The sequence below is a fragment of the Centrocercus urophasianus genome, unplaced genomic scaffold (genome assembly GCF_019232065.1).
Source record: "Centrocercus urophasianus isolate 14NV4802_14NV808 unplaced genomic scaffold, USGS_Curo_1.0 seq_53, whole genome shotgun sequence".
NCBI lineage: Eukaryota > Metazoa > Chordata > Aves > Galliformes > Phasianidae > Centrocercus > Centrocercus urophasianus.
In genome coordinates this window covers 634,654-644,129 of record NW_024885122.1, presented here as the reverse complement: position 1 = coordinate 644,129, position 9,476 = coordinate 634,654, and the positions used below count along the sequence as shown (strand labels likewise).

General features: G+C 57.4%; 1 protein-coding gene across 8 annotated transcripts in view; it reads right to left on the bottom strand.

Moving 5' to 3' along the window:
• CHD6 (chromodomain helicase DNA binding protein 6) overlaps positions 1–108 on the bottom strand; it is a 74,214-nt gene extending 74,106 nt beyond the window's left edge. For 7 of the 8 annotated variants that reach the window (XM_042835454.1, XM_042835461.1, XM_042835456.1 and 4 more), the window contains exon 1: positions 26–108. The gene's annotated coding sequence lies outside the window, so the exon portion shown is untranslated. The remainder of the gene's footprint in view (positions 1–25) is intronic. The other variant, XM_042835460.1, reaches the window with a different exon arrangement.
• Between the last annotated feature and the right edge of the window lie 9,368 nt (positions 109–9,476).

Genomic DNA, 9,476 nt, shown 5'->3' with positions numbered 1-9,476 from the left:
CCCGAAAGTTCGGGGCAGAACTCACCTAAAATGGCTCCCCGGCAGCCCCGGCGCCAACAGCCATTATTTGGTGAAGTTTAGCCCAGCGCCCTGCAAGGACACCCGAACCTCGCCCGGGCACGCCCCCTCCGCGTGCCCATTGGCTGCCCACCGCCGCGCGCCGCCGCCCATTGGCGGCCTGGCCCGTCAGCCGCGCGCCGCTCGCGCCAAGCTTGGCTGCAGCGCGCCCGCGGCCCGCTCCATTGTGCTCCTGTTTGCGCCGATGAGAGAGCGGCGCCCATTGGTCGCGCCGCCGCCCCCGCGCGCCGCCCCCCACGCCGCCGGGACCGCCCGCGCCCTCCTCGTACGCGCGGGGCCCGGATGTGGCCGCCCCGAGGGGTCGCGGTGATCCCGGGCACCACGGCCGAGAGCCGGCTGCGCCCTGGGCCCTTTTCCTACCCCAGGGGTCGGGAAGAGGCTGGAAGCGCCGCAGCACGCCCTGCCGTGCCGTGCCCAGCCGGGGTGTCGTGCTGGATGCGACGGGCCGGGGACGGCGGGGTCGGCTGGCGAGGAGGGCTGAGCGGCACAGCACGTGGTGCTTTGCACCCGAAGGACGTGAACGGACTGAGAGGAGTGCTCGAGAGGCATCGCCCGCTGAGCGCCTCCAGTGCTGCTCAGCCCAGCCCCAGCAGCACCCTGTGCTGGTGAGCAGGCTGGGACCTGGGGTGCAAGGATTGGGGCTGGCAGCGGGGAGCCGCGCTGCGCTTCGTGGCGGTGCAGCCGGTGCAGAGACGAGCGAGTCAGCGGCACCGAAGCAAAGCTATGCGAGAGCTAATTAGCTGAGTTGAGACTCGGGGCCGATTAACCAACTGTAGTGCAGTCCTTGTGCAGCCGCACTGCCTGCGGGGCCCTGGGGGAGCGCCGGCACGACGCTGCGCCGCATCCTCGGAGGCTTTGATTTGTCCGGCAGCAGCTGGGCAGTTGCTGCACGGCCCGCGGGCACAGGTGCGCTGCCGACGCCTCGCCCAGGCCCGTTGCATCCAGCGCTCCTCCCTGCGACTCCGGGCTTCTTCCTCTGCAGCATTCCCGCTCCTACCTCCTCGCTTGCTCCGGCCCATATCTGCACCCTGATCCCTTTTTCCTCCGCCCGTTTCCTTGCCTGAAGGTGACGTGTGGACATTTCTAAGATATTACATTTTTGTCTTCCCTGTCCCCTGCATTGAGATTCTCATTCTGTACATAGAATATCAACACGTAAGGTATTCCTCCCCTTTTCCCAGTCCTTCCACCCCTTCTGCAGCCATCGGCTGTGTCTGTACCTGATCACTTCCCTCATCCCATGTGTTGCCCAGCTGTTGGTCAGCCACCCCCACCCTTCCCTGTATTCTCTCTGCCTCCGGAGCCGTGCTTTGTCCTCTGTATGAAGAACTCTGGTAAGGCAGAATTAATTGTGCTGGGCGATCAGAAAACCAAAACGGTTATTTTCAGCCGTGGTTCTGCCCACCTGAACCAGGGATTTCTTCATCTTTTTGGTGACCTGTGCACCGTCCCCCTACAAAAGGATTTTTCCTAACATTCTACCCAAACCTTTCAGGACTCGCTCTTTGCTTTTTGCCTTTTTGTTTATCACTGGGCTCTGCCAAGAATTTGCCTCCAGTGCCTTTGCAGTTCTCAGCTGTGCAGTGTTGTGAATGCAGCTCTTGTGCTCATCTTCACCAGAAAAACACAACCAAGCTCTGCCTGCGCCCACCTCTGTCATCCCTCTCTGATGCATACCTGTTTTACCATTTCAGAGGCTCCAAAGTGGGACACAATGAAAACAGAATATATGATTTGATGATGGAAATTCATCCGCTGACCCAGCCCGACTCCTGCCTGCAGTTCGCGGTGGTTGTTGTGGGCAGTGTGATTTGGAGAACACACTGTGCTGCTGACAACGGGAGCAATTACACGCCCTCGTGTTCTCACCTGGCTCCCTCCCATCACAAGTTCTGTTCCTGGGTGTCCCCAGGGCGTGCTTACACCAGTAAGGAAATTCCGTTAGCCTCTACAGAAAGCAGAATTAAGTCCTGGCTATTTCCAGACCCTTTGGGGTTCAGGACGTGACACCCTGTGAGTGCAGGACACCTCACCTGCACCTCACCTGCAGCCGCCATTCTGCCCCATCCTTGGGCTCACAGCCCCTCCCATCTGCTCTGAAATAATCAAATTTGGGGCTCTATTTGAGGGACCGTGACAGCATCCCTAAGCAAGCAGTCCCAGGCTGAGGCCCACAGGGTCCTCCCTTCGTGGACTGCAGACAGCTCAGCCCTGGACCTCATGGAGCGGCCGTCATCACCCACAGCATGCTGGCAGGGCCTGCGACCTCAGATACGGGTCTGTAAAGCCCCAGAGGAGACATGTGTTACTGTTACGTGCTTACCTTAGAATGAGCGTTAGCTGGAATCAGGAAGAGCACCACGCAAATGAAGCAGCCTGCTTCCAGTGCTTGTACTAGGCAACAGTAGCAAACAAAAGAAAGCAATGAGGAAATTAAAGGAATAACAAGTTCAGCTGGCTTCCACCGCACACCGGTGGGGAGGTGAGCAGAATCCTGCCCGGCTGCAGCTCCCCAGGGGCCAGTGTCCATCTCCTGGCCTGTGGCCTGCAGGAAGGCTCATGACCAGCAGGGAGCAACTGCCTGGGACCTGGGGCTGCTCACCTGTGGTGCACAGTAGTGATTTTAGGGACTGTGTGAAGCAGCCCTGAAGCTGGAAACTGAAGGACAGGCTTTCCTTGGATGTGGTTGTTTGAGGGAATTCCCCTGCCCTCAGGAGCCTGGGCAGGGCCTTATCAGATGAAGTACGAGATTGCCATTGTAAATTTTCCTGTGGGATTATTTGGGATTATTAAGTGGTTTCCTGGGTTTTGCTGCCGTGGATGATTGATGGCAGAGGAGATGCGGGGAGCTTCCAGGAACTGGGAATTTCATGATCAGGCCCCAAAGCTGTCATCCTTTGGGCAGGAGAAAGGTTTCCTGACAGCTGTCTCCCATCACAGTCCCAGTGACTTGCTGCCTGCTCAAGTTCTGTGGCTCCTGTTGCTTCAGAGTCAACAGCTCAAAGGTGCTCCCAATCTCTCCCCCAGTTAAGGAGGGAGAAAGGTGCTTTATACGCCACTCACCATCAGCCAGGCCCCTGAGCATCCCTTACCTGTGTCTCAGGCGGGCTCTGCTCACCATGTGCCTGGAGCTGGAGCCGAGCCATGAGCCAGGACCAGCCCTGTGCTCAGGCAGCAGAGCAGCCCCACAGATCCGCGCTGTGCCACTTTGTGCGGAGCTCCTCTCCGGTGTGTTTGCTTTTACAGACTTCTCACAGACTGATGTCACTTCCAGGCACTCCTGGTGGCTCTGCTCTGTCCCACTGAGCACCCGTTGTGATGGGCTCTGCTGCCATGTGAGCTTCTCTTGCTATGCTTCACCCAAAAAACTCATTTCCATGGCTGCACTTCGCTCCTGGCAGCTGCTTTGCTGCCCCGCAGACCCTTTGGGTCTCCACAGGTTGTTCTCAGGGCTTGCCCAGCTGCAACTCTTCCCCTTCTCCGTACACTGTGAAGCCAGCCAGGCCCTTGCCTTAAGGTTTTTCCATATACTTTTACCCTGAAATTTGAAATCCTAGAAAAGAGGGAACCTTAGGGAGCAGCTAAGGGCCAGCTTCAGGCCAACTTCTCCTAGGAACCACAGTGCTGACACTCTAGTCCCTCAGGGAATGTTTTCCCAGCATCTGCTTTGAATTTCTCCACGATAATTTAAGCCTGTTTCCCCTTATTTTATTCAGCATGGGCAGATTAATCCTTTCCTCTTTGCAGGAGCCATTTGCATTCCTGCAGACGGCTGCTCCAGCCTCCTCTGCTCTCTCCTACCAATTAAGCAGTCCCACATCTCGCCGTTTTTCCTTGCTGGTCATGTTTTCCAGGTCTCTGACATCCTCCTTGGACTCTCTCCAAGCAGCCCAAAGGGCAGCGTCCAGGCATCTCTGCCTCCCCCCGCTGCTCCCCATGCCTCCAGCGCCCGCCAGCATCCTCTGCTCTGCGTGATTCTGCAGAACCGCAGCTCCTTTCCCCCATATTCATCTCCTCCTTCTTTCTCCCCATTTCTTGTTTATGCAATTGCCTCTTTGTGCTGAAGTGCCAACGGCATTTATCTGTACCGCACGGCATCCTCATCCCTGAGACCATTTCTCTAACATGTCAGCAGTGGAGGCGTGGAGGCTTGCAATGAAGAGCCTTCTTTCCGACATGCTTCCCATCCTCCCTGCCTTCATATTTTGTCTGCAGATTTAAAAGCCAGTCCTGCATCCTTTTATCTCACCTGCTGGTAGCCAAAGCCTGGCAGCTTCTATCTGAGCTGGGAACGGCGCTCATTTTATAGCAGGTTTAGGCAGAATGTGATCTGTAACTTGTTTAGGAGCCTGTTTTATGAACAATGTAGAAAGCCTTACAAGCATCAAGATTTATACTGCCATTCCAGTCTGTCACAGCAGCAGATGCCCTTGGTGTGCCACAGCCTGGCCTTTAGCAGCCATACCAGCACACGGGGGGCTGTGACTGGACACGAACTCAGGGTTTCTCCCACGAGGCCTGTGCTCTGGACCTTTCACTTGCTGTCCCATCTCACACTGGCACCTCAGGCAGGGAGATCTCCATCCCCACTGCATCCTGGCTTTGGCTGAGCCTGCCCATGGCTCCGGCACAGCCCCTTCTATGTGCTCTGTAGCTGTGTGGTTGCACAGCAGCCAGGTTCTCCCTGGAGTGCAGAACAAATGTCTGCATCCTTAATATACAAAGCAACACATTCCTCCTTAATCCTTTGCCTGTCTTTCCAGAACAAGCTGAATCCTCCAATATTAATATTCCAGTCATGTGGCTGAGCCCACCAAGCCTTTGTTATGCCAATTAAATCATAATCTTGATCATGCATTAAGACTTCCAGCTCCTTTTGTTTATCTCTGCCAGCATACCAATGCAGAAGCTGACAGGCACCCTGACGCCCCGTCCCCCACGTCCCCAAGGGCTGTGTCCAAAATACCTCCTCCTGTACTGCGGCGGCTCCTTCCAGTGCTGCCACTGGCCGGGTGTCACCGTGGGCCTGGGGATGTGGGTGGCTGTGACTGTGGCTCAGAGGCACGGCCCAGAGCCCAAAAAGCACTGGGTGGATGGGGGCACCTCTGGAGGACGCATGGTGCAGCCCCCTGCTCCCACAGGGCTGCTCAGAGCAGACAGTTTGTGTTGCAGCTCCCTGCAGCACCGATACTTTCTGGGTGATGCACTGGGAAGGTGGGATTAGTGCTGCATCTGGGTGCAATTGGTGCTAAGTGGAGTGAGGCTGCCCTGAGTCTGGGCTGGGAGAGGTGAGGAATCAGCATGGCTCTCGGATGCCATCTTCCTTCTTGATGCGGCCCCAAGCGATGCTGAATATCTGGAGGTGTTTCGAGGCTGGGGTGATGCTGATCTATTCCTTAATCTCAGATCTGGGAGGGAATCCAGGGAGGGAATCCAGGGGGGTAGGGCCGACCTTGGCACCTCTCTGCTGACCACGGAGCACCGAGCCCATTGGCTGGCATGGCCGTGTCCCCAGCACCTCCCTGCTCCGTGTTATCCCATCCTGCAGGGCTGAGGCATAAACCCCTCTGGAACAGCTGAGTTACTTCTCATTACCCGGAGGCAAGCAGTCTCTCAGCAGAACCCAGGGAAATCAATAGAGTGAAGGAAAATTAGCTCATTAAACAGCCATAAACACAAATGGAGGGATCGTTCACGTCCTACCACTGCACCCATACAGACATCTTCCTGGACATGGAGGGAAGGGGAGCTGCTGACAGGCTGATCCGGGGAGCCTTGAGCCCTGTCCTCAGCCCACTGAGTGCTGGATGGGTGCAGCGGCAGCCCTGCAGGGTGTGCACCCAATGGACATCATCCTCCACCACCACGAGTCCGGGGCTGTTCTCACCCTGCCCAACACCTCGCTTTGGCTGCACAGCGCTGTTGTGACAGGCTGGCATGCCAAGTGACACACGGGGCCCCCCCAGGGCTGGGAGCTCCTTTCTCCCACGTGAGGCTGGGAGAGCTGCCGGCATCACCATCATCGCACAGCTCCGCCGTGTGCCCACACCAGCCCTGGGCTGTCCCTGCATCCCCCAGAAGGGGCTGGGGTAGAAGAGATGCCGGTTGTTTTGCCTGACGGCAAGGGCAGCATGTCAGCACACTGCGGGCCTTCGCTGCTGCCAGGCTCTGCCACCAGCTGGGTAAAGCACAGCCAACCCACGCTGCGACCTGCAGCAGCAGCAGCCGGCAGCGTGCCCCTCTTGGGATGCATGGTGTACAGAGGCCAGCAGTGGGGCTGGGATCCGTCCTTGGCAGTTTCAGGTCCAAATTGGACAAAGGCCGAGTGCCCGGTGCCTCTGCTGACCCTGGAAGAGAGATGCTGGGGTGCCCTGCCCCCCATCCTCACAGCCAGGCCTCCAAAACTGAGCAAGGCAGAGAACCATGAGGGAGTATTTCAGGTCTGGTGTCTCACTGCAGCAGCCCTGTTACTGAGGAGAGTTTCCAGACATGAAAGCACAACTTATTTTCATATTCCTTTATGCAATAAAACAACTTGCTCCTTTTTAGGTTATAACAACTCTTAGGAAATAGAACTGATTTAAATCTCATTCCTTCATTACAAATCCTTTCACAGCCAGAACCACAATTTAGCTAAGTGGACAGCTCTGCTTCCTCCTGCACGTGCCTTGCTGTGACTTATGGACACAATTCTTTGCCTGGCACTTGGCCACCAACAGAGAGGGGCTCAGGCAGCCCGGATGGCCTTGTACCACTATGTCCAGGTGCCACCACGTCCAAGTGACTGCAGGAGAGAGTGGCACCGAGCCCAGTGTCAGCAGGACGTGCAAATGGCTGCATGGGCCTGATAGTGGCCTCTGGTCCCTGAGGGGGACATTTCATTTGGAAGAGGAATGATGGGAGGAAGGGGTGGTTTGGGGCCTGAGCAAAATGACTCGGGCAAGGGAGGGACACAGCTGGGGCAGGGTGAAAGCAAGCCCAGAAACTTCAAAGGCATATTTTTGGAGCAAGAATGCAGGTTGGTGACAGGACCGGTTGGGCAGGTAGCAGGGAATGGGGGCACAAAGAGCACGGGCTGGGGAGAGGGCCCCTGGGGGGGTGAGCAGCTGGGGGGTGGCACTTCAGGACACCTTCCTGGTTCCTTTCCTCATCAGGGAGGTGCTGCCCTCAGGAGTGCCCAGGGGGGCGGCTGCTTGTGCTAGGCAGAGAGCAGCTATGGACCCACTGGCATCAGCCACCAGCTGCGGAGGCACTGAGCAGGGACGTGCCCACATGTCCCTGCTTCTCCATGCTGTCCCCAGCTGTTGCCGTGCCCTATGGCTCTGAAAAGCCAACCCCATGCTTCCTGTCCCCAGGTCTCTGCTGAAAGTGTCTCCAGGGCTCAGAGCTGACTTTGGGCTCCACAGCTCCACAGGGCAGCAGGGGGTGCAGAGGGGACCTGCCACAGCCTGGGCTGTGTCTGCAGTGTTTGCCAGAACCTCTGATCTGAAGGATTTTGAACATTTAGGAAAAAAGCAAACAGCCAAGCCAGGCATTCTTCTTTGTGCCCCAGCAGCTGAGGCTCAGTGGCTGAAGCCTCCCCGCCAAGCACCAATGGCTCTGATAGCTCCATGCGTGCCACTTGTGTGTGCCTTCCATGTGTGCACCATCCCTGTGTGCATCACCCACTGCGCACCATCCCTGTGTGCACAGTCTCTTGTGCGTCACCCATGTGAGCATCATCGCCTGTGCTGCATCCCTGTGTGCACCACTTCCTGAGCACCATCGAGGTGTGCACCAACCCCTGTGTGCACCATCCCTGTGCCTCCTCCTGTGCTCCATACCTGTATGCAACTTCTGTCCCAGCTGCTGAGCTCCTCCCTGCCCAGCGGCTGCCACCAGAAAATCAGGAAAGCATTTGCTTGGTGTGGAGTTTGGGGCTTAGGAACCACAACTGTGGCAAACAGGGCTCTGGTCAGGAGATGATCTGAGCAAGGCAACCCGTGGGGTCTGAGCTGATCAGGTCATGACCATGCTTCTACATGAAAAGATCTGAGCTTGGAGCAGGTGCCGCTGCCTGTGTGTCTGCACGGGGAGAAGTGTTCCACTCAACTCTTTGAAAGGGTGGATTAACAGCAGGACAAGGGGAAATGGTTTCAAGTTGAGGGAGGGAAGATTGAGGTTGGATGTCAGGGGGAAGTTCTTTACAGAGAGAGTGGTGAGGTGCTGGAACAGCTGCCCAGAGAGGCTGTGGATGCCCCGTCCATCCCTGGAGGTGTTCAAGGCCAGATTGGATGGGGCCCTGGGCAGCCTGGGCTGCTATGAAATGGCGAGTTTGGTGGCCCTGCGTGTGGCAGGGGGTTGGAGATTCCTGATCCATGAGGGCTCTTCCAACCCGAGTCATTCTGTGATTCTGTGACTCTGTTCAGGCTGGGACATGGAGTGTCTCTGCTGGAGCACGAGGTGCTGTGTGCCTGGGCAGCAGAGCTGCCATCCCAGCTGGGGCTGACCGGCACTGCGGGATGGAGAAATGAGCCTTTTTGGAAATGGATCTGAGCTCGCCCTGTCCCATCCACACTGCCAGCTCCTCCTTTTCAAAATCCATACTGCTCACTAAATCTGTGGCCCCAGGAAGATTTATTGCATGGCATTGTTCCATCATTGCACAGCTCCGCTGCTGGGAGTACATAGCTCAGCAAAGGATGTCACCTTGCTCTATCACCATACGCTCTCATGCTGCAGCTTGCACTGAGGACTGCCCCAAGCTGCAGTTTGCTCCCACTGTGGCTGTGGGTTGGGTGGTGGCCTTGGGCCCCTCCTGGAGCAAGCACAGCAGGCAGCGCTGCTTGCCCACCCAGCACAGCCCCTTTGGAGCAGTGAGACAAAAGCCAGAAGCCCTGTGACCAGTCCTCATGCTGCCCCCCCAAGTTACAACCCGTGTGTCCCAGCATCCTGCCATTCCTCCCTATCTGCAAATGTGATTTAAGAGCTGAGGGCTGAAGGGAGCGGGAGCATCCCCTGCCCGTGCACAGAAGGGCGCTGGCTGCCAGAGCAGGGGCTGTGAGCTCTAAAGCACCAACAGCTGCCTCCCACCAGTGTGCGAGAGGATGGGAAGGGGCTGCAGGGCTGAGCAGCTGGGCAGTGCGAACTGGCCCATCCTGCTGCGGATTTATGGCTCAGCACCTCACACAGAGCCAGCCTACAATGGCTCCCTGTGGATGGGGGCCCACGTGAGTGGGAGGCACAGTGCTGTGCTGGTGCTGCCAATGCATTCCTCACAGCACTGCTGTCAGCACACGGGGTCCTCCCAGCACCGCACAGCCCCCCAGGAGGCCCCCAGCTCTTCCAAGGACTGCTCCCAAAGGCAGCTCCTGGGTCAGGGGCTCAGCCAGGTCACAGGGAGAGAAAGAAGGGCTGGG